Genomic DNA, 25,327 nt, shown 5'->3' on the forward strand with positions numbered 1-25,327 from the left:
ATTGTGGCATTAGTTATAAATTAGGTTTCCTTGAATTTTGTGCTTTTAATTTTTTTGTCACTCCAATATAACACAGTTACGATCTCTTTCGGGTCAAGAAATAAACCATGATGTTTGTTAGTCTAGTATCAAGCTTAAATTTGACAGCTTCAGCATTGGGATGGAAGTTAATCTGTTTGCGTCTACAGAGAATGATGTTATGCAATTTTATTAGGTTGTCAATGTTATGTGTAATTATCAACAGTTTCCAAGAGATCCAAAAAACATTGTATATCAAAGTTTTATATCCAAAACAGGGTCTTCAATTGTTCATGTTAGTATAGCAAAGTTGAAGGTACGGGGAACTCTGTAATGCACAACAGATATGCAATATAGAGGGCTCTAATGATGCAGCTTAATGCTGGATTTTGTCTAAGAGAATTATTCCTTCCATAAATAAGATTCTACCTTTTCTATAGAAAAAATATATTACACTTGGTTTTTAATCATGGTAGTAGCTAAAGGAGTCATCATTAAAAATCTAGACTACTTTTAAGCAGTCTATCATCATCCCAAACCTGAAAAGTTATTCCAGATGGATGCTTAGAACAATTTATGGTATTCTTAAGGAGATGTGCTTATTTAGATTTAGATTGGGAATCACAATACTTTCTGGAGCAGCAACTGGATGCATTGTTTTTGAGGAGAAATAATCACCCGATACAAATTTACTCAATACATAAAGAAATTTAGGTACCCGCAAAATTTCATTGAAGGCTGTTTGCCTGGTCATTTTAAAATGAGCTCACACTAATGGTATTAAAATGAAAATTTCATTAAAAGAAACTGAGAAGAGGAGACCTGTGAATATGGTAGAGCACGAAGAAGCAATGCAACCAACTCAGCTCTCTTACTACAGCTACTCCAAAAAAGACCTAGAAAGGGCAATAATTGATTTGAGATCAGGAAATCCAAGGAAAAAATCAAAGCAAGTCACTTCTCCAATCTAGGTCAGTGTAGGGAGATAGATAGGTTTGTGTGCATATCCATGCACACAAATACAGGGTCAAGCCAGAAAGACACAGCATAGAAAAATATTTTTCAAAATGATTTTTTAAATGAAATGAAAGTGCTACATGAAAGAATCAGGAAAGAAATGAAAGATTTGAAGGAACGACTTGGAAAGATTATTAAAAGCTTAGCATAAGAGGTTCAAAAACCTCACCCAAGCACTAGATGACTTGAAAATTAGAATGTACCAAATAGAAGCTAACTACCCCCATGAGACAACAAGAAAAATTCCTAATACAGTCAGAAGACTGAAAAAAAGTTGAAGAAAATTAAATGTTTCTCATATAAAAAAACCACTGGCTTGGAAAAAAGATCAAGGAGAAATCACTTAAGAATCCTTAAACTAACTGGAAGTCATGACCAAAAGAAGAAACTGGATATTGAATTTCAAGAATTTGTGAAAGAAAACTGCCTGATCTATTATTAACAGAGGACCAAATGAAAATAGGATTCACTGGTCATCTCTTTAAAGAAAACCCCAAATGAAAAATCCCAGGGATATCATTGACAAATTCAAAGCTTCCACATCAAAGAGAAAGTACCATGGCCAAAAATAGGGAATTTCAGAAAGGTGGGATGGGGTTTGATATCTTAATTGGTCTTCCAATCTCAAGTCTCTGACTTTTATCATTTATCTCATTTATCCTTCACATAGATACTAAAGTGATCTTACACAACCACAGGCTTAATCACATTACAAGTACCCCATACTCTGTTGCTCAATAACATCCAGTGAATGCCTATGAACTTTAGGATCTCATATAAACTGTATTGTTTGTCATTTGAAGGTCTTCATAACTTGGCTCCATCCCTTCTTTCCAAATTTGTTATACATTTCTCTGCTTCACACACTCCATGGTTTAGTCAAATGGCCTTCTTGCTGTCCCTCACACAGGACACTCCATGACTTTCTTTGGCATTTCTGGAAGGCATTCCCTCACCTGAGTTGTAGAATCATTCATTTCCTTCAAAATTTATCTCAATGACAACAATAAGACAGCATGCCCAAATGTGTGGAATGTAGCCAAAGGGTACTTAGGGAGAAATTTATATCTCTAAACACTTACTCTGAGGTAGCTAGGTGACCCAATGGATAGAGTGACAGGCTAAGAGTCAGGAAGACTCATCTTCATGAGTTCAAATCTAACCTTAAACACTTACTAGCTGTGTGTCCTCACCTGTAAAATGAGCTGGAGAAGGAAATGGCAAACCCCTCTAATGTCTTTGCCAAAAAAACCTGGAACAGGGTCATGAAGAATTGGACACCATTAACTCAACAAGAACAATAAACACATACCAATGAAAGAAAGAGCAGATCAACAAATTAGGCATGCGATTAGAAAAATAACAAATTTTTAAAGACCCTAATTAAATATCAAAATAACAAATCTTGAAAATCAAAGGAGAAATCAACAAAAGTGAAGGTAAAAAAACCCTTAAATTAAAAAAAAACAAACTAGGAGCCTTTAAAAAAAGTGTTTTTTTTGTTTTTTCCTTTTGTTCTGTTTCTTCTTTCACAACATGACTAATATGGAAATCTATTTTATATGACTGCACGTATAAAACCTATATCAAATTATACCCATTTTAGGGAAGGAGAAAATTTGGAACTCAAAATTTTATTTAAAAAAGAATGTCAAAAATTGTCTTTGCATGTAATTAGAAAAAATAAGATACTATTTAACAAAGAAAAACAAATAACAATGAAATAAGTAAGCCACTAGGTAATCTGAATTTAAAAAAGAAAAAAGAAAACCAAATTACCAGTATCAAAAATGAAAAAGGGGAATCCATCACCAATGAAGAAGAAATACAAGCAATTAGGAGCTATCTTGTCCAGCTCTATGTGCCAATATAACTGACAGATTAAATTAAATGAATACATATTTACAAAAAACATAAACTGAAGAGATTAAAGGAATAGGAAATGAAATACTTAAATAATTCTATTTTAGAAAAAGAAAATGAAGAAACCATGAGTTCCCTAAGAAAAAACTGAAGGACCAAATGGATTTATACGTGAATTCTACCAAACACTTAGAGAACAGCTAGTTCCAATACTACATAAACTATCTGGGAAAAAACAGGTTTAAAACAAGCATGCCAGCAAATTCTTTTTATTACACAAAAGTGGTTGTAAACTCTGAGAAAGAAAATTATACAACAATTTCCCTAACAAATGCAATGCAAAATTTAAAATAAAACATTAGCAAGGAGACTACAGCAACATATTACACAGATTCTATATTATGACTAGACTGGAGTTATACCAGTTTCAATACAGGAAAACTATAATTGGCTATGTTAATAATAAATTAACAAAAATCAAATGATCATTTCAACAGGTGTGAATTTTTTTTGACAAAATATATACCTATTCTTGTTTTGTTTTGTTTTTTTAAAACCCAACCCTAGGAAGCACAAGAACAACTGGAACTTAAAAAAAAATTAGTATCTAAAGATAAGAAATAGCAAAGTTGACAAAAAAGAAAAATGGAAGAATAGATACATTAATGCACTGTTGGTGATGCTGCAAACTGGTGCAGCAATTTGTAAAGCAATCTGGAATTATGCCTCCAAATCTGTTAAACTGTGTATATCCTTTTACCCAGAAATATTGGTATAAGGTTTATATCCCCAAAGAGATCAAAGAAAGAGGAAAAGAACTGATATGCACTTCTCTATTGATTCTTCATTGTGATACTTAAGATTCTTTAAGAGTATACTTTGGTTTTCTCCTCTTCCGTAAGTAGTATTACAGTATTCTTTAAAATAATAAAATTCCATTTCTTCTTAAATGTTTTACAAAACTCAGACTCTTAATTTTACAATGCTTTCTCTTATTTTTGTGAGCTATTGTTTTAGTTAAACAACTAAGGATCTGAGAATGACTTTCTTGGAAAGTCCCAACACCCTTAAATTCTTAATCGAGAATCAGTTACTTCTCAGAGTCTTCAAAGGCCAAGAGAATCAAGAAATTCCAGTCCCAACTCAACATCCATAGGCATACCTCATACTAATTTACTATCATCAATCTATATTTGGGAGTATATGTCATTGTTAAACTCTGAACCAAATAAACCAATAATAAATGGATTTGTAAACTGCTTGTGCTAAGGCTATTATTCTAAAAACAATGGCTATTTAACAACTGGTTGATGTTACCGTGATAATCTTTAAAGAGATTAGAATGGTATTTTTCCACATTAGCAAAGTTATACATTGTACTTGCACTGACTTTCTCATTTCCACTGCTATCATATTGAGTGTTAGGTGAGGGAAAAGAAAAGAGAGAGTTAATGGTTCATTAATGAGTTTAACATTTTAGAGATGACAAATACTGATCTTCTGCCAGGAAATCTAGAAGATTTCCATTTCATTTTTTTAAAAAAGTCAACAAAAAAGCCAACACTTACTATGTGCCAGGCACTGTGCTAATTGCTTTGGTTACAATGAAAGGCCAAAACAGTCCCCATCTCAAGAAGCTCACTATCTAATGGAAAAGAGAGCATGTAAGCAACTACTTTTAGAAAATGTATATACAAGATAAATTGGGGATAGTCTCAGAAGGAAGTCACTAACATTAAGAAGTACTAAGAAAGGTTTCTTTCAGAAAGCAGGATTTTAGCACAGACATAAAAGAAGTTCAGTTTCCTCATCATTAAAATGAGGGCTTTCAATAAGACAAACTCTAAGATCCCTTCAGCCCCAAAATCCTGTGATATATGATACTAGTCCAACCTGAAAAAAAAGAACCTTTACAATATCCTTGAGTACTAAAAGTTTTGTTATTGTTTTTTATACAAGTGTGATCAATGTATGTATGTTCTATATGTATATACATGTATATGTACAAACTTTTCCTCTTATCTTTATAATCCTTATATTTGTCATTTCAATAGTACAATAATGTTCCATCATAATGAAATAACAATTTATTCAGCCATCCTTCCAAAGAATAAACAATATAGATTTTCCAGTTTTTAATATCTTTAAAATCTAGTCTAATTCTAAAATCACTGGGTCACAAGGTATCTGTCTATATCTAACCATTCTCCAAAATGATTGTACCAATTTACAATTCTATCAATAATGTAATTAAATGTTTATTTCTCATAGTGTTACCAAAATTCAACTTTGCTGTTTTTGACTATTTTTTCAATTTGATACTTATAAGATGATACTTCAAAGTTACTTTAATTTGCATTTCTCTGATTACCAAAGCATTCAACCAAATTTGTCAAGCGATATTTCTTATGTATGCTTCCTCTTTCAAAATCTGTTCATATGCTTTGATCATTTATCCTTTAGGGAATGAGTAGTACTCTAAAAAATTATATTAATTCCTTGTGATATTGATTTCACACTTTTATCACCTATATTTATGAGAGAGATTTTCATCAACCTATTTTTCTTCATTTTTTATAGTTCAAAGAAAATGTTAGTTCTTTGATTCAATGAAGTGCATGTAATACAACATTACAACCTTTTAAAGTGACTTCAAATAAAATAACATTTTATATTCATCAGCATATAACAATCTGCAGCAAAAATCTCCTATCCTTCAACAGAAGAGTTTAGTTTCTAGCCTTCAATCTATTTATAAAAGTTGGACAAATGTTACTACAATAGCTATTTGTACCTAACAGCTGTTTTATATCTCTAGGAGGGCAAAAATGAACAGACGACACTTTGATCTTTTCCTTTTTTGGAAATTTAAAAAATGCCACCAGGCAATGACAAAATATTTTTGGATGGTATGGGTAATGATATCAAAGTTGCAGTCTGTAACAAACATGTAGGCTTGGGAATGAGCCAACAAAGTCAAACACACAATAAATTACAGATGTCAGTTTGATAAGTTATTTACTTTGGAGGAAAACCAGCCTATTCTGCCTATGATAAAACATCCTTCAACATTTTTTAATTCTTTTTCCTACATGAATCGAAGCATATGCTTCAAAACCAATTTAGAGGAATTCAAAACAGGAAAATTTATCAATAAATAAAAGTAAATATTTCATTCTAAGTCTAGTCATTTGACATAAATAACGAAAAGCAGCAGCAATGTCTTTAAAAGCATAGTTACATTTTTTTACTGCATAGATGAACAACTCACATGACAGAAATGAGCATAACTTTAACAGGTTAGCAGAGAGAACTGTGTAGGATAGGATATTGTAGGTTTAAATATGAAATGGATCTTCTCAAACTATATTTGCAAAGCTCTACAGTTAGACTGTGTCTATCTGGCAAACATTCCAAATCTACACATGCTGCTCTGATTGGAAGCATCTTGGTAAAAAAAAAATTACCAAGCAAAGTGATTATGAAAAATCATAGTTGTAATACTTACTGCTAAAGAGATTTTTTTTTAAATTAGAGGATCTGATACTTTTAAGAGTTTCAATTTTTTTTTCAGTTTAAAGTAGTTATTCACTATTCACTAAAGAAAAGACAGACCACTTCTAGGGCTGTTTCCTAAAGAGATCATAAAAATGGGAAAAGGACCCATATGTACAAAAATATTTATAGCAGCTTTTTGTGCAGGCCAAGAACTGGAAATTGAGAGGATGCCCATCAATTGAGGAATGGCTGAACAAGTTGTGATATATGAATGTAATGGAATACTATTGTGCTATAAGAAATGATGAGCAAGAAGCCTTCAGAAAAACCTAGAAAGACTTATGTGAACTAATGCTGAGTGAAGTGAGCAGAACCAGGAGAACATTGTACATGGTAACAACCACATTTGTGATGACTGACTTTGACAGAGGTATCTCTTCTCAGCAATGCAAAGACCTAAAACAACTCCAAAAGACTCATGATGGAAAATGTCATCAACATCTAGAGAAGGAAATATGGAATCTGAAATGCAGATCGAAGCATACTATTTGCTCTCTTTTTTTGTTTTATTTTTTTTCTCATGGTTCCTCCCACTTGTTCTAATTCCTCTATACAACATGACTAATGTGAAAATATGTTTAATAAGAATGTATATGTAGAGCCTATATTGGATTGCACACTCTCTTGAGGAGGGGGGAAAGGAAGAAGTCAGAGAAAATTTAAATCTTATGGAAGCAAATGTTGAAAACTAAAAATAAATAAATTTATATTTTTTAAAAAAAGAAAAGACAGTATGATTACAGTACAAACTTCTTGAGAATAGGGATGATCTTTCCTTTTCATACATGTACTTCCATGGCTTGGCAGAGTGCCTGGAACACAGTAGATGCTTAATAAATGTTTACTGACCGACAGTATGATTAGATGTAGCATTTTCAAAACTGTATTTCCTGTAATGTGAATAAGGTATCCCTAACAAAATGTAGAGATACTAGTGATATTTTTCATTTTAAAATATTAGATATGATGTTTTTTTAGTCTAGACCTGTTATTGTGTTGGTGTAAGGAACTCCCAGTGAGGAAACTCTGCTAGATCAGAAGGACTGCTTGGTGAAATAAGAGGTTAAGTAATTTGCCAGGCCTTGAAACCAAAACTTCCTGATTAGCCCTCTATCCATTGCACTACAATATCACTCTATCTAAAATTTTGTATCAAAATATCTCTTACCTGTGATTATTACTCAATAGGAAAATAGGCTTGATATGTATTTCGTGCCAAAATTTCCCCATCTTTCCATCTCAGATATCTCATACATCCAGGTCCCCTGGGTCAGATTCTGTCAACATATTTTAAGGGCTGAGTGTCCATGGCCTAATGAGCTTAGGAGGGAAACACTGATGCATAGAAAGCACGGGACTTGGAGACCTAGCTCTACCTTTTACTAGCCTTATGACCTTGGGCAAGTCATGACCTCTCTGATATTTAGTTCCCTCACAAGATTATTATGAACTGGAAAATATTACATAAGTGAGAACCATAGGATCATAGAATAATATAATCATTATGTATAAAGATATATTAGTTATGCTAAATATAACTAAATAAAATATTGCAAACTCAGATATCTTACATTCCCCTAAAACTTCCTACCAAGACTTCTGGTTTAGACAGTTCCTTTGTAGGGCTAAAATGTAGCAGAAAGCTAAAGAAAAATAGAGATGGAGAACAAAGTAGATCCATGAATAAGTTGTAGGTGGAGGTCAAGATTGAAGGAAAAAAGATAAGCAAGATAGACATAAGTGGGAAACAGCAGAATATCTGGATAGCCAAACAATCAGATAAATTCCCCACCACAAGACCATTAGACATATTTAGCCGAATTCAATAGCTGGAAGAAGATGCTTGTGGAAATTCTTTTCAAATCAACTTTCTTTTTTTTCAATTTATTTATTTTAGTTTTCAACATTCACTTCCACAAGATTTTGAGTTTCAAATTGTCTCCCCATCTCTCCACTCCCGTACTCCATGATGACATGCATTTTGATTACCCCTTCCCCCAATCTGCCCTCCCTTCTATCATTCCCCTCCCCTCACCTATCCCCTTCTCTTTCTATTTTTCTGTAGGGTAAGTTAGATTTCTATACCCTATTACCTGTGTATCTTATTTCCCAGTTGCATGTAAAAACAATTTTTAACATTAGTTTTTTAAAACTTTGAGTTCTAAATTCTCTCCTTTCTTCTCTCCCCACCCATCCTCACTGAGAGGGCAAGCAATTCGATATAGGTTATACACGTGTAGTCATGCAAAACACTTACACAATAGTCATTTTGTGAAAGACTAACTATATTTCCCTCTATCCTATCCTGCCCTCTGTTTACTCGATGCTCTCCTTTGACCCTGTCCCTCTTCAAAAGTGTTTGCTTCTGATTAGCCCTTTGCCCAGTCTCTCTTCCCTTCTATTACCCTTCTCTTTTCCCCTTTCCCCCTACTTTTCTGTAGGGTAAGATATATTTCCATACCCATTTGAGTGTATATGTTATTCCCTACTTAAGTCAGATCCAATGAGAGTAAGGTTCACTCATTCCCTCTCATCTCCCCCCTCTTCCCCTCCACTATAAAAGGTTTTTCTTGCTTCTTTCATGTGAGATAATTTACCCCATTCTACCTCTCTCTTTTTCCTTCTCCCAGTACATTTCTCTCTCACCTCTTAATTTTATTTTTTAGATGTCATCCCTTCACATTCAACTTACCCTGTTTCCTCTCTCTACATATATATTCCCTCCAACCACCCTAATGAGAAAGGTCTTGTGCACTACAAATATCACCTTTCCATGTAAGAATGTAAACAGTTCAATTTTAATAAGTCCCTTGTGATTTCTCGTTCCTGTTTACCTTTTCATGCTTCTCTTGAGTCTTGTATTTAAAAGTCAATTTTTGCATTAAATTCCCCTACATCACTGAATGTCAATTTCCCCCCTCATTGATTACACTCAGTTTTGCTGGATAGGTGATTATTGGATTTAATCCTAGCTCCTTTGACCTCTGGCATATCATATTTCAAGCCCTACACCCCTTAATGAAGACATAGCTTAATCTTGTGTCATCCTGACTATATTTCCACAATACTTGAATTGTTTCTTTTTGGCTACTTGTAAAATTATCTCCTTGTTCTGGGAACTCTGGAATTTGGCTATAATATTCCTGGCAGTTATCCTTTTGGGATCACTTTTCAGGAGGTGATCGGGAGAGTCTTTAAGTTTTTATTTTACCCTCTGATTCTAGAATATCAGGGCAGTTTTCCCTGATAATTTCTTGAAAAATGATGGTTTTTTATCACAGCTTTCAGGTGGTCCAATAATTTTAAAATTATCTCTCCTGGACCTACTTTCCAGGTCATTTGTTTTTCTAATTAGATATTTCACATTTTCTTCAATAAAGGGCCCATAAAGCATAAATTAAAAATTAATTGGAAACTAAATAGCCAAATCCTAAAGAATGAACAGGTGAAAGAACAAATCGTAGAAACAATCAATAATTTCATTGAAGGTAGTGATAACAATGAGACAATATATCAAAATTTGTGAGATGTGGCTTTCTTTTTAAAAAAATCAAATTAGCCAATAACCATAATCAATTGTTATAGAAAACCTACTTTTATTTTTTAGTTCAATTATTTAACTTTCAATTTGGTTAACTTCTTTGATTTTCAGGATTTTCATTTTGGTGTTTAATTCAAGATTTTTAATTTGTTGTTTTTCTAGTTTTTTTAAACTTACCTGACCAATTTATTGATCTCTTTTTTTCCCCTCTCTTTTATTGATATACATGTTTAGAGATATAAATTTTCCCCTAATTACTACTTTTCTGCTTTTTTCTTACTTATTTTATGGTTATATTTATCTAGATCTGATGGGGTAAATTGAGATCCCTTATAAGTATAGTTTTATTGTTTATTTCCTACTGTAACTCATTTAATATTTCCTTTTAGAATTTGGATGCTATGCCTTTTGGTGTAATATATTCAGTATTGATACTAATTCATAATCTATGGTACCTGGTTCCTTTAAGCCCCAGGTAAAATCCCATCTTCTGTGGGGAGCCTTTCCTTATTTCTTTTAATGATAGTGACTTATCTCTATGATTATCCTCCATTTGATCTGTATATATCTTGCTTGCACATGATTATTTTTATGTTGTCTCCCCTAGTAAACTGTGAGCTCCTTGAGAGCAAGGGCCAGTTTTGTGTTTTTGTTTTTACTTTTCTCTGTATTCTTTGCACTTAGTACAGTGTCTGGCACATAGCAGGTGCTTAATAAATGCTTACCAACAGAGAGGCATTGAAGATGTGAAAACCAAAGTAATCTTTGTCTTAGCTTTTGACTAGGGACAGGATTCTGCTGCAAAAATTAATCTTTCCAGTCACCCAACTAACATCAAAGAAAATGAAGGGGAAGATTTTCAAAATCACCAGTACCAACTTGTGCCACCAAGGACAGGTAGCCCAACACCCCATAGACCACTGGCCCTGTTTCTAGCCCAGCCCCTGGAGTCATCAATTCTGGTGAAAAAGAACCCGGCCATTCCTACCAACTGCTGACCAACCTACAGAATGGGCAAGACAATGTTGCTGAAGCAGAGAGAGAGAGGATTTGAGAGACAGAAAAACACAGAGAACGTCAAACAAATGCCTCTACACAGACCCAGATGAGAGAACCCAGGACCCTGAATCTAAAAGCCCTGGGAATAATAGTGTTCCCCAAAACATTAGCCCTTCTTCTAGCCCAGCCTCCACAGCCATCCTTAAGGAAAGTAACTGCTTAGAGACTGTGAGCTGGCACTGCAAGCCCTGCCTTCCAGGCAGCCACAGTTACAGAAAGAATACTGGGGGGAAGAAAGCTCTCACCACCAAAATCCTTGGTACTGTCAGAGAATTCAGCATCAGAAATGGACATGACACTAAAGAATATGCATCACCATCTGCTTGTTACTCCCAGAATGGATACTCTCTTTTCTTTTCTTTTTGTATCCTGGGAACTTGGTTCAGTATTTTGTCATCTTCAGCATTGGATAAATGCTTTTTTAATCCATACATTCGTTATTATAATTTTTATTTAGCTACAGTCACACAGCCAAGAAGCAGTGGGGGCTGTCACCTGAACCCCATTCTTGTCATTCCATAGCCAAGAAGTGCTCTTTTTACAATAACACAATACTGTTCTAACAACAAAGCTGTAATCTTAAAATTCATATCCATTAGAGAAAGAGCACTGCTTCTGGAGTCAGCAGACCTAGATTCAAATCCTGCCTCTTTCAGTTTCTACCTGCTTGACCTTTGTCAAGTCACTTAATCACAGAGGACCTCAGTTTCCTAATCCATAAAATGAGGACTACCAGGGGTGGGGAATCTGTAGCTTTGAGGCCACATGTGGCCTTCTAGGTCCTTGGGTGCACTCTTTTGACTGAATCCAAGTTTTACAGAACAAATCCTTTTATTAAAGGGATTTGTTCTATGAAGTTTGGAATCAATCAAAGTGCCACACTTGACCTAAAGCACCACATGTGGCCTCGAGGCTGCAGGTTCCCCTGGCTAGACCAATAATGTCAAATTCAAATAGAAACAGGGAAGTGGTGAGGTACCACTAAACTGAATGGCCACATATTGACTTAGAAAAGTACATATTATCTATGTTCTGTTGTATTTGTGGTTATTTTGTTAAGTATTTCCCAATTACATTTTAATCTAGTTCAGTTGCACTAGGGAGTGTTGCAACAATTCTGGCCTCATGTTTGACACTTCTGATCTAAATAGCCTTCCAGCTCTATGGAGATGTATGATCCTTTATCCCTCCTAGAGACAGTTTGGTTCTAACCTACTCTAGGCCAAGATGGATCTGGTACTTTCGATTCTGATTCTTCAGGTCAGTCTAGAAAAGACCAATTCAATTCCAGAAATCCACAAAGTTCAAAGACTTTACCAGGAACAAATGGGATATACCAAAACAACTGGATCTCAGGTCTACATTTAGCATCGTGGATTCTCAGTTAAGTCCTTCCAAATGATGCTGCCTCTTAGGGACTCTTTGTACCAGAGATGATTTGAGGATCTGAGTTAAAGCCAAAGGGGGCTTTTAAGGTCTTCCTTTACCAATAGGCTTTACCTATTTTACCTGATAATGAAAAATTTTTTGGAGTTAGGGGAAAGGGTTGAGAGGAAGGAAGGGAGTGAAGAAGTTGTCATATTCCTGTCATTTATTTACCTCTTTAAATAAAAAAATTAAAAAAAAACGAAGTATTCAACAAATGTATTGGGGTGGAGTCATGAGAAAACACAGTCCCTGCCCTCAAGAAGTTTATAATCTAGCAGGCAGTAACACTATTACACAAAAATAAGTCACCATGTAAGTGACCTTTGAATAAAAGTTAATGAGTACAAGTATTTACTCTATTAATCAGTTTACTTTCTTTAAGTCACCAGAATTACCCACTGAGTTGTTTTTCCATTAATTACACTCTACAAGTGCAGCCCTGATGAAGAGCTGATTTCATCTTGGTGAGCTGAGACTGAGCCATCCATGCAAAAAAAAAGTTTTTTTTCAAACCCATCTAGCAATATGTTCTTTCCTTTCCACTTTAGAGGTATTTAGTGAAAGTGGTATTTAGAGATATTTAGTGATTCCTTTCCACTTTAGAGATATTTAGTGATTCATAAAAAAAGGTTTTTTGCTCTTAAAAAAAAAAGCAGATGCTTTTTAAAAGCACAAACTGAATACAGAAGTTTTTTTTTACTTTTTAATAAATTTATTCTAATGAATCTTTCCTTACTAATGCAGGTCCAGTTGTAGTAACAAAAGATTTGCAGGTGATCTTATAGCAAATATTTTAAATAGTTTTCCAGGTTCAATGGATCAAAATGCACCTTAGCAAATAACCAAGGACTGACTCTGTCCCCTCTTTAATGGGTTATGAAATTTTTTAATGAAACCAGCACAAAAACAGAGATTTTTAAAATGCAACTCTCTTATTATGGTACATGTGAAGTCCTTTTATATTGAAAAAAATAACAGATTTGTTTAACACAAAATTTCTACTAATTCCCTTAATTAATTACCATACATACTCCTTGCTTACCAGAAATTTGGAATGTATGAATAAAGTGACAGAATTATAGAAAGCATAGAATTGTAGATCTAGAAGGGAATCATTAATCTCAGACTTGGAAAAAACAAAATGGATCATCTAGTTCAGAGCTTCTTAAATTTTTTCCACTCTCAACCCCCTTAGCACTTCTTAAACGGTGGGGTCCGATACAGTTTAAGAAGCTCTAACTAGTCTAACCTGAACAGGAAATAACTACTGTTATCATTCCTGACAAGTGGAAATCTAGCCTTTACTTTTAGACCACAAGTGATAATTTCATTAATTTATGAAGTCAGTTCATTCTACTTCTGGGCAGATCTTATTGTTAAGAAATTTTCCTGGCTATCATGTGGAAATCTGCTTCTCTACAACATCAACCTTTTGTTCCTGATCTTCCCTGCTAGAGCTAAAAAAGGCAAGCCTTATCCCTCTTCCAAATGATGATCCTTCAAATAGTGTCTTAGAATTTCCTGACATAAAGGACCTTAATGTTGGTGCAACAGAGAGCACTAGGGCTGGAGCCAGGAAGACCTGAGTTCAAATATTACCTACCAACTATGTGACCCTGGGCAAGGCACTTAAAATCTGATTGCCTCAATGTCCTTATTTGTAAAATGGGGATAATGGGGCTGCTGTGAGGATCAAACAAGGTAATAATTATAAAGCACTTAGCACAGTAAGCATTATATAAATGTTAGTTATTATTGTTGTTATTATTTAGTCCAGCTAGTCAACCAATAGTCATTCACTTGGCAGCCTAGCTTCCTGAAGACCAGACAAGAAGCAGCACATGTCGGGCAAGCCAAGCCACCATCACTACCAACGCTGGCTTGATGCCATGGACTTTCAGACCACTTGCCTGAACCCAAGAGCCTTGAGAATAGCAAAATCCTCCAAACCACCACACCTGCTTTCAGTCTAAGCCCTATTGCTCTCATTGAAGGGAAAAATCAAAGTGAAACAGGGGCTCACATTCCTCATAACCACCACCACCACCAACTGCTACCAACAGGTAAATAAGCACAAGAGCTCTGGGAGTGGCAGCACCCTCCAGGCTATTGGTCTTGCTACCATCAAGGAAGCGACTCCTCAGGGGAAGGGGCCACCCATCCTCACTAGTTACCAACAAACTGCCACTCACTGTGCAGGCCAGCCAGACTAGCAGAAGTAGCAAGGCATCCTGAGGAAGCACAGAAGGCAGTATGTGCAAAGCAAGTCAAACCACCACCATCATCTTAACCACCATTTCCCTGCAGACCCTAATGGAGACAGCCCAAAGCCCTGAATCCCAAATCCTTTGGGATAGCAATGCTTCTAGTCTGCTTCTTGCAATAACCATCCTGGGAAGTAAATGCTCAGAAATGGAGCCTTGCAACTGCTCCTTCAGGTGCTACAGTTACATCCACTGAAGATACAGAAAACAAAATTTTTGCCACTGTCAAATGTCAGAAACTTACTATGATTTTGTCAGTGGAAATTAAAGTGGGCATTAAAGAAGAGGCATCACCATCTCTCCTTTGCCAATAGACCCTAAGGACAAAGATGTCTTTCCATTTGATGTGCAGCAGAACTTTCTCTGTGTTGCCGCTAATTAGAATGTAAGCTCCTTCTGAGCAGGAAGGCTTACTTTTCTGTTTATATTCCCAGCGCTTTGCACATGGAAGTGCTTAATAACTGTTTCATTCATTCATTCATCCATTCATTCAACAGTTCAGAAAACTGAAGTTCAGAATAGTTGAGTGACTTACTCAAAATCATATTGTGATATAAGGAGCAGAGCCAGTAATTCAAACCTTGGTCCTCTAATTTGTAGATACCATGCAACTGTCAAGTCCTCTCCCCTTTCCCTAAGTTAAACATTACCAATTCTTTTAACCAACCCTGGTGTGGCATGGCTTTCAGTCCTAGATGTTTTATGTGCCTCATACTCACAGTCCTTTCCTGCTTTTGCTCATGCATGGAATGCCCTGCCCTTGTCTCCAAATATCTGAATCCTACATCTCCTCCAGCCCCCAACTTAAATAGCTTCCTCTCTCCTCTAAAACCTACAGCAATTGTCCGTATTATTCCTAGGGCACCTACCAGATAATGCCCTGTTCTGAAGTTATCTTTTGTGTGTGAGTGTTTTGTTTCTCCAGCTATATTAAATATTCCATGAAAGCAGAGACCATTCATATTCATATCCCACACAGGGCCTAGCACAGTGTCTTGTACATGTAGCTGCTCAACAAATACTTGCTAATTAAATAATTGCCTTTACCAAACATCCTATGCTCCTCATCCTTCACCTTTTAATGTTCTTCATTGTTTCCTGTTTTCTTGCAAACTTATCCATCACTCTTAGTAGTTATGTCAATGGAAAATAATACAGAAAGCAATTAAAAAGATTTTCAAAAAAAGAAAAAAGTCCCTTTTTGACTTATTTGTTGCTAACCAACAATAGTTTGTATTAAATGTATATATTCAAATCAGTGTTGCCAGATTGATGATGTCAGTCCTACTAAGATTCAGGTCTTGCCTTTCCTTTTCTGTTAACATATCCAATAATGTTTAACTTCAAGGCCCAATCAGCTCTAGTCAAAAGGATGGAATAGATAAACACAACAGCCACAGCAGTAGTAGTTCAGACACTGCTCAAGGTTTTGAAAAATAAATTCTTAACAGGAAATTGATTTTTTTCTTCCTAAGTTCTTGAATCAAACCATGGAAAAAGAAAAGAGCACAGTATCACAGATTTAGACTTAGAAGGGACCTTAAAGGTTATCTAGTGCAACCTTCTCATTTTGCAGAGGAGGAAAATGAGATCCAGAGGGGTTATTTAATTTAACCAGAGTGGTTAAATACCCTGCCCAGTCATCCAGGGAGTAAGTGACAGAGACAGAGTAAGTGAGAGCTACTTGAGAGCTGATGCTCCAATTTCAAATCAAGCACTCTTTTCTGTTGTATCATTTTTTTGAATAAACATTTTGAATATACACAATTATCAAAAACAAGAGATACATCGCTTCCTCCTCAGCAACTGACACTAAAAGGGATTAGCACAGAAACTATAATTTAAAAAATCATCCACTTTGTCCTCATTGACCCATCAACACCACTACTACATGCCCTAACGAAGGACCAATATGCACAGAAGTATTTTAGCAGCACTTTGAATTGTAGCAAAGAAATTGAAACAAAATGGTGCCCATAATTGAGGTATGGATGAACAGGTTATGAAGTGTAAGTGTAGCAAATTATTTCTGTAAGGAAATATGTACTCTAAGAAATGATGAGAGGAACAGGTTACGAGAAATTTTACGTGAACCTATGCGGAGTCAAGTGAACATTTTCTGTTCTGATTATTTATATAATGACCACAACACTGTAAAGAAAAATAACTTTAAAAGACTCAAATCCGAGTTGATGTTGAGATAAACAGTCATGACTCCAGAAGAATGGTGTCTAAGTTTCCTACACACCTCTTGGTAGACAACCGAACAAAACACACATTTGGAAATGAGAACAACATGTCAACTTGTTTTCCTTGACTACATTTATTTGTTCCTTGGGAAGGTTTGGGGGAGCAAATTGTAGGAAGGGAAGTGGGGGTTAGTGGTAGTAATGCAAAATATTTTAGAGTATCAAAAAAATTTAAGCAGAAATGATAGAAGTTCAAAAGAGAGCAGAGCAGTATCATAATATCACATTAAACTAAATACATAGTTTAAAAAAATTAATCTGTACATAATAGAGGCTTATGGTTCCCTATCCAATCCCCCTTTTCTGTTCTTCTTTGTGTAGGGAAATTCTTCATATTTATTGATGTTTGTCAAGATCATGATAAAAAAGGGAAATGTAAAAAAACAAGATAATACCAATGCCTTTAATAGTTTCAATATTTCTGAAGTATACAAAACATTCGACTTCATCTTGAAGAGACGTTAAACATGGTTCATTTTGTAATTTTTTTTTTTGCTAGTTTTTGAAAAGTTAAAACAGCATGAAAAGCTTTGTTTAGTAATTAACGGGACCAACAGCTGAGAATCTGAAGGCTCATGAATGAATGAATGAAGCATTTTTAAGTGCTTAATCAGTGCAAAGGTCAGTGCACAGTGACTATCAAGTGCTACAAAAAGGACCCACATTTAAACTTGCCTTTCCCTGAGGTTCATGCAAGACTGGAAGGATGTGGTCTGAAAAAACAATCATTCCCCAAACAAATTATGAGTAGTCTCTATCCAGAGAAGTAGTAGCCCTAAGATAAAACTGATAAAGAACCACAGAAAAGGACTGAACAAAATGTAATTGAGCCTTTCACCCAAGCTGCAGGAGTGGAATGAGAGAATGGTGAGGACATGTGACACTGAGTACATGAGTGAAGAGGTGGATCTGCTTGCAGATCTTCCCTGGGAAAGTACGTATATGGTTTAACACAGGCGGGGGGGGGGGGGGGGGGGGGGGGGGGAGACTTTGGGAGCTGCAGATATGCTAGAGAAGTGGGCTGCCTCCTCAACATGTCCCTGATTTCTGGCTTGTCTCCCCAGTCTGGAGGCTTTCCCCTGAGCAAGATCAGGTCCTCTCTTTTGACAAGGCTGGGAGCTCATCTCACTTCCATTCAAAGATTTCGTTTATTCTTGTGCATTACCTAGTATATTCTAATCTACATAACTTTTCTATTTGTTTAGATAAATGGATTTACTCACTTTGATATTTGTGATGTCATTTGTGTAACCAGGATGATTAGGAATTAGGTTGAGTAAGTGTAAATGAAAGACTACCAACTAGGGAAGGAGGGTTTGACTCCTACCTCCAGGCTAAAAAATCTCTAAGGAGGGTCTAGTAGCCATTCTCAGAAGCTAGGGAAAATAGCATCCAACCTCAAAGAACTCCTGGGTCCCTTCCCAGCTCCAACCTTCAGAGTGCAGTCAGGTGTATAGGCACTGTCCCAGGCTCTGAGGAAAGGATATGCACATACTTAAACCGTACAGAATAAATATAAAGAGAAGAAATACAAGTTAGGAAGGGGAAATAAAAAATAGCTTCATGTAGAAGGTGGTGCTTGAACTGGCACATCTCAAGTTCTGCCAGATGGATTTAATCCTTAGCAACAAAAATAATATCAATACATACTTACATAGCACAGTAAGGTTTACAAAGTGCTTTTCTCATAACTGATTTTACAAATAAGGAATCTGAAATATAGAGAGGTTAAGTGATTTTTTTCAGGGTCACATTGCTAGAGCTAGAACTAGGGCACAAACTTAAGTCTTGTAATTCAAAATCCAGTGTATTTTTCCACCATATACAAGGTGTTCTAAAAACCATAGTGCAATTTTAAGCTTTAATAGTTTAAATGGCTATTTTTTAGATATTATTAAATCTTCCTTAACTTTAATAGCTTAAAATTACACTAAGACTTTTGGGCATGTTGTATAATGTTTCTCATTCCATACAAGTCAATTACCTTCATAAAAAGAAAAACTGGTTTATGGTCATTAATTGTTTCTCAACCATAACAAATTATCTCACAAATATTATAACAAGAAGCAGATTTCCTACTGAGAAGGTCACCTATGAAGAATGCCATTTCTTACAAAAATCCTGCATTTGATACTCCTTTCTTAAATAGGTCAATAGATGCCATCTCCATTCTTCATTATGTTCTCTTGTTAGTGCCTAACACTTGACTTCTATCCTCCATACTCAACTGAAATTATTCTCCCTATGTTTATCAATGACCTTCTCCTGTTCAAACCTAGTCTACTCTGAGTTTTCTTTCTTTTGTGCCTCTCAGACAACATGATAACATGAGCTAGTACTCAGTGAGTTGATAGTTTTATTCTTTGTCCTTACATCCCCACCACCTAGCACCTAGTATGTTGTAGGTACATGATAAATATTTGTGATTCATTGATTTTACCTCTTCCTCTGATTCTGAATTTCTGCCTATGTTAGCTTTCTCTATCATCTCTACATTTTAACTGTGTATAAAAAACATGAGACTTATACTTCTTGCCAAGATTGCTTCCTGAACAGAAGGTAGTACACTATACTCAGCTCCCACAAACCTACTCCAGCTTTAAAACCCTGAAATTCTTACCAGAATGAATAATGATCATGAAATCCAATGAGAAATTATAGTAATTGACTTGTTCCACCCTAGAATAACACAAAAACTCAGCCAGTAGACAATGGACAATAGGAGGGAGCTTCTCTGGCCAAGCCAGTGTCAGCACTGAGAGGAACACCTGCAACGCTCTGTGTCCTGATGTCTCATGGGTAGAGGACTCCCTTGAGAAAACTCTAAGGCACATTGTAAGCAAGTTATAAATGCTGTTGACTTGACTTGAGATACAGAGTTTAGTATAGAAAGGAAACTTAATAAGAAAAAAGTAGATGAGGAGGTTTAAGAGGAAAGCTAATCCCTGGGAGGGAAGAGGCTCAAGAAAAACAAACTTCCTGATCCTGAAGGGAGGATTAAAAAGAGAAAATTTTTAAAAAGAAAAGAACTGGAATCTAAGTGAGTATCTCAGACTGCCTTTTAGATTCCTGGGGAATGTCTGACCAATTTGGATATGTTAATGTAATGGAATATTATTGCGTTGTAAAAATAAAATGAAAGAGACGATTCAGTCGCTCTGTCAACATTTATTAAGTGTCTACTATGTGTCAGGAACTGTGCTAAGTACTGGGGATACAAAGAAAGGCAAGAGACAGTGTCGCTGGATTGAAGAGTACAGGAGAGTATGTGGAAGGGAAATGTAAGAAGACTGGAAAGGAGGGGAGGGGACAGATTATGAAGGTTTTTGAATGCCACAGGATCTTATGTTTGATTCTGGAAGTAACAAAAAGCTACTCACTGGAGTTTGTTGAGTTGAGTAGTAATACAGACAGATCTGAGCTTTAGGACAATCACTGACAAATGAGTGAGAGACAGACTGAAGTGGAGAGAGACTGTAACAAGAAGACTAATCAGAAGATTATTACAACAGTGTAGGCATGAAATGATGAGGTCTCTTGAGGCCTTACAATAAAGGATATTACCTACTCTCTACCTGACAGAAAGGTAATGGACATAAGATGCAAAGATATATATCTTTGGACATTAGAATTGTGTAGCATGGGTTGATTTTTACTATTATTATTTGTTATGAGGTTTTTTTAAAAAAAATCTTTCAGGTTCTAATGAACAAGAGAGGTCAGAAACAGAGGTGTTAACAATAACAATGTTCCTTCCTTATAAAAGGAGGGCTAAGGTTATATTTTTTAAAAACGCACAGAAGCCCCTAAACCCAGACAAATAAAGAAATGCCTCAACAAATTCTGAAGCTGCAGAAACCACAGAATGATGGAGTGAAGCAAATCTCCAACCCAAGACAGCCTAGAAGGTCAATGGGAAATGTCTACCGCACTGTGCTGGGAGCGGAGCACAGTTGAAAGGACCTGAGCAGGCCTAGGTGGGGACTGAATCTCTGGTTGTGACTTCACAACCCCAAAATGCCAAGGTCAAACGGGAAGGTCAGTGGAAGAAACCTATGGAATCTGTGTGAGAGAGTAGAGTGGTCTGGCCCCAGCCCCAGCTTGAGGAAGAGGGGTTGGAGGAACCCATGGCAGTTGCAGCAGCAGCATGGGCAATGGCAGCAGCTGATTCTGGAGCTCTAGGCTCACAGATTGTGGGGGGATTAAGTGGCTGACAATACATCCCCACCCCCACTGAAAGAAGAGACCTACCTTGACAAAGAGCTCAAGTCAAGTAAATGACTGGGGAAATGGGCAAAAACTGGAAAAAGAATCAGACTATAGAGTCTTACTTTGGTGACAAGGAAAATCAAAATATACAAACAGGAGAAGACAATAAAGTCAGCCAGAGCCTTCGAGAAAAATATGTTGGTCTCAGGACATAGAAGAGCTCAAAAAAGGTTTTGAAAATCAAGTAAGAGAAGTAGAGGAAAAGCTGGGAAGAGAAACAAGAGTGATGGAAGAAAAACATGAAAACCAAGACAACTGCTGGCTAAAGGGGACCCAAAAAATACTGAAGAAAATAGCACCTTAAAAAACAGACTAACTCAAATGGCAAAAGAGATCCAAAAAGCCAATGAGGAGAAGAATGCCCTAAAAAGCAGAATTAGTCAGATGGAAAAGAAGGTTCAAAAACTTGCTAAATAAAATAATTTCTTAAAGATTAGAATGGAGCAGATGGAAGCAAATGACTTTATGAAAAATCAAAAAACTATAAAATAAAACCACAGGAATGAAAAAACAGCAGACAATGTGAAATATCTCATTGGGAAAACAAGTGACCTGGAAAATAGATCCAGGAGAGAAAATTTAAATTCAACAATTTAAAAATTGTTGAACTACCTGAACGTCATGATAAAAAAAAAGAGCCTAGACATCTTTCAAGAAATTATCAAGGAAAACTGCCCTGGTATTCTAGAACCAGAGGACATAACAGATATTGAAAGAATCCACCAATAGTCTCCTGAAAGAGATTCCAAAAGGAAAATTTTGTAGCCAAATTTCAGAACTCCCAGTCAAGGAGAAAATATTGCAAGCAGCCAGAAAGAGACAATTTGAGTATTGTGGAAATACAATCAGGATAACAAAAAATCGAGCAGCTTCTACATTAAGGGATTGGAGGGCTTGGAATATGATATTCCAGAGGTCAAAGGAGCTAGGATTAACATCAAGAATCACCTAACAGCAAAACTGAATATAATACTTCAGGGGGAAAAATGACCATTGAAATGAAAGAGAGGACTTTCAAGCATTCTTGGTAAAACAACCAGAGCTGAATACAAAATTTGACTTTCAAACACAAGAATCAAGAGAAGCATGAAAAGGTAAACAGCAAAGAGAAATCATAAGGTACTTACAAAAGCTGAACTGTTTACATTCCTACATGGAAAGATAATATTTGTAACTCTTGAGACTTCTCAATATTAGTGTAGTTGGAGGAATTATATACATAGAGACATATATTCATATCGACATATATACATTCAACTAACACAGTGAGTTGAATATGAAGGGATGATATCTAAAAAAATTAAAGGGTGAGAGAGGAATAGATTGGAAGGAGAGAAGAAATAGAATGCGGTAAAATTATCTTTCACATAAAAGAGGCAAGAAAAAGCTTTTTCAATGGAGGGGAAGAAAGGGGAGGTGAGAAGGAAAGAGTGAACCTTACTCTAATCATTTTTTGGCTTAAGGAGGGAATAACATGCACACTCAATTTGGTATGAAAATCTAACTTACACTACATGAAAGTGGGGGAAAGGGGATGGGTGGGGGGGGTTAGGGAGATGATAGAAGGGAAGGCAAATAGAGGAGGGGGTAATTAGAAGTAAACACTTTGGAGGAGGGACAGGGTCAAAAGGAAGAATAGAATACATGGCAGGCATGATAGGATGGAGGGAAATATAGTTAGTCTTTCACAACATGACTGTTATAGAAGTGTTTTGCATGACTACACATGTATAACCTATATTGAATTGCTTGTCTTCTCAAAGAGGATGGGTGGGGAGGGAGGAAGGGAGAGAAGTTGGAACTCAAAGTTTTAAAAACTAATGTTAAAAATTGTTTTTACACTCAACTGGGAAATAAGACATACAGGCAATGGGGTATAGAAATCTATCTTGCCCTACAAGAAAATAGAGGGGAAGGGGATGAGAGAAGGGAGGGGCGTGATAGAAGGGAGGGGTGTGATAGAAGGGAGGGTAGATTGGGGAAAGGGGTTATCAGAATAAACTCTCTCTTGGGGTGGGCATGGGGGAGAGATAGGGAGAAAATCTGAAACTCAAAATCTTGTGGAAGTGAATGTTGAAAACTAAAAATAAATAAATATATTTTTAAAAATGCACAGAAGAGAATTCAGAAGGATATTCAGGTAAGTAGGACAGTTTTGATGGTAATGTGTAAAGTGTGTTATATATTTTAAAGAAGCAAGAAATATCAGTGGAGATATGTGGTATCATACAGAACTCTGTTCTATCTGTTGTGTGAGTGGAGAAGCTCTTTATTGGTGATAAAAGCAGCATTTAAAAAAATTTAGATAAGTGAAAGAATAGACCAAAAAAACAACAAAAAAAAGACTTCAAATAGTATGAGGCTTTCTCATTTAGTACAACTAGCTTACGCCTGCCCCTTTCTCTACTTATATTCATGGAAGTTCTCCCACTCAAATGTCACTACTCTCCCTTCTTCACTAACCATATCACTTTTCCCCTTAAGATCCTAGCTCCTTTAGGAGTTAAGTCTGAAAAGGACTTTAGTGGTCACCTAGTCCAAACCCTTCATTTTACAAATGAGAAAAGTGATGTCAAGAGAGAGCAAGTGACTATACCTTCCCAAAGTCCCATAAATATTCATTCTCCTATTTAAGAATCTGAAATGGTTCTCTGCTTTCACGTGGTCACTGAGAAGCTGGTTTGTGAGTCTCGGGCTCAAGACCACGCAACTGATGGTGCCATTGAACAGAGTGCTAGGTTCAGAGTCAGGAAGACCTGAGTTCAAATTCAGTTTCAGAGACTTATTAGAAGTGTGACCCTGGCAAGTCATTTGACCTCTCTTTGTCTCAGTTTCCTTGATTGTAAAATGGGCATAATAACAGCATCTACCTCTCAGAGTTGTTGTAAGGATCAAATGAGATAATATTTGTAAAGAGCTTGGCATAGAGCCACAGCACATATAGCCTGGTGCTATATAAATACTTATTCTCTTCCTCTTCTGTTCTCCTTATGACCTGTGCAATGTTGGCCATGCCAGTTAACAAGAGAGTTAACACTACTAAAACTCCACTGAAGTCTTACTCCATTACCTCATTATGCAGTAGAGAGTAACACAGGGTCTCAAAAGCTAGGCCATTAAAACATAAGCATCAGCATGTCTTACCAGGCTTAAGGACAACTAAGCAATGTAATATGTATATGTCAAGGCTAGCTAAGTTTGCAAACTCATCAGCAGGAGGCTGGCTAATGTAAAATGAATTTTTCCACCAAAGCAATTCTCAAAAACCTTGTGCTAAGGCTCTGGTTGCTGTCTTGTGAGGGGAGAGGGTACATGAGAATAACAAATACCTTTGAACCATTCAACAAATATTTCATAGAATCATAGAACCTCAGATTTGGAAAGAACTTTCTAGTTCATCTTATCCAATCTGTATCTTTATAATATCCCTGACAAGTTTTCATGCAACCTTTTCTTGAAGACCTCAAGTGAGGGAGAAACCACCACTTCCCAAAGCAATCCATTCAACTTTGTACAGCTTTAAGTTTAAAGTTAGTATTTACTTACATCAGCTTCTCTGAGACTTCTACCCCTATGCTTCTAGGAATGCCTTCTGGAGCCAAGGAGAATAAGTTTGATACTTGTTCCCCATTAGAGTACTTCAAATAATGTAAAATAATTATCATATCCCCAAAGTCTTCTCTTTTCTTGCCCAAATAACCTTACTTCCTCCAATGCATCCACAGAGAACATAAACTGCAATGGGCAGTAACATCCAGGGGACTCAGTTTTTAAAATTTGCATAAAGCACATATATGCCTTGTCCTGGTTCTGGCAGTTTCTGGGAAATCACAGACCTACAAGTTGCGTATTGACTATGGCATCTACGACAATGAAAGTTGCAAGGTTTGATGGACCTGCTTGAATTCAGAGCTGCCTTGAACTCCAGGCCTGGGTTAGCTCTAAAACTGATCAGACTCTATTAGGTCAAGATGACTTAGGGAGTAAGCTAAGCAGTGCTAAAAATCTAAACTAGCATAGTGGAAAAGAAGAGTCCCAAAGTAAGTATACCTTCCACTTCA

General features: G+C 36.1%; 1 protein-coding gene across 2 annotated transcripts in view; it reads right to left on the reverse strand.

Moving 5' to 3' along the window:
- The window catches only part of ADCY9 (adenylate cyclase 9), a 165,421-nt gene that overhangs the window by 99,312 nt on the left and 40,782 nt on the right, over window positions 1–25,327 (reverse strand). The window lies entirely within an intron of this gene.

Source organism: Notamacropus eugenii, chromosome 1 (assembly GCF_028372415.1).
Source record: "Notamacropus eugenii isolate mMacEug1 chromosome 1, mMacEug1.pri_v2, whole genome shotgun sequence".
Classification (NCBI taxonomy): domain Eukaryota; kingdom Metazoa; phylum Chordata; class Mammalia; order Diprotodontia; family Macropodidae; genus Notamacropus; species Notamacropus eugenii.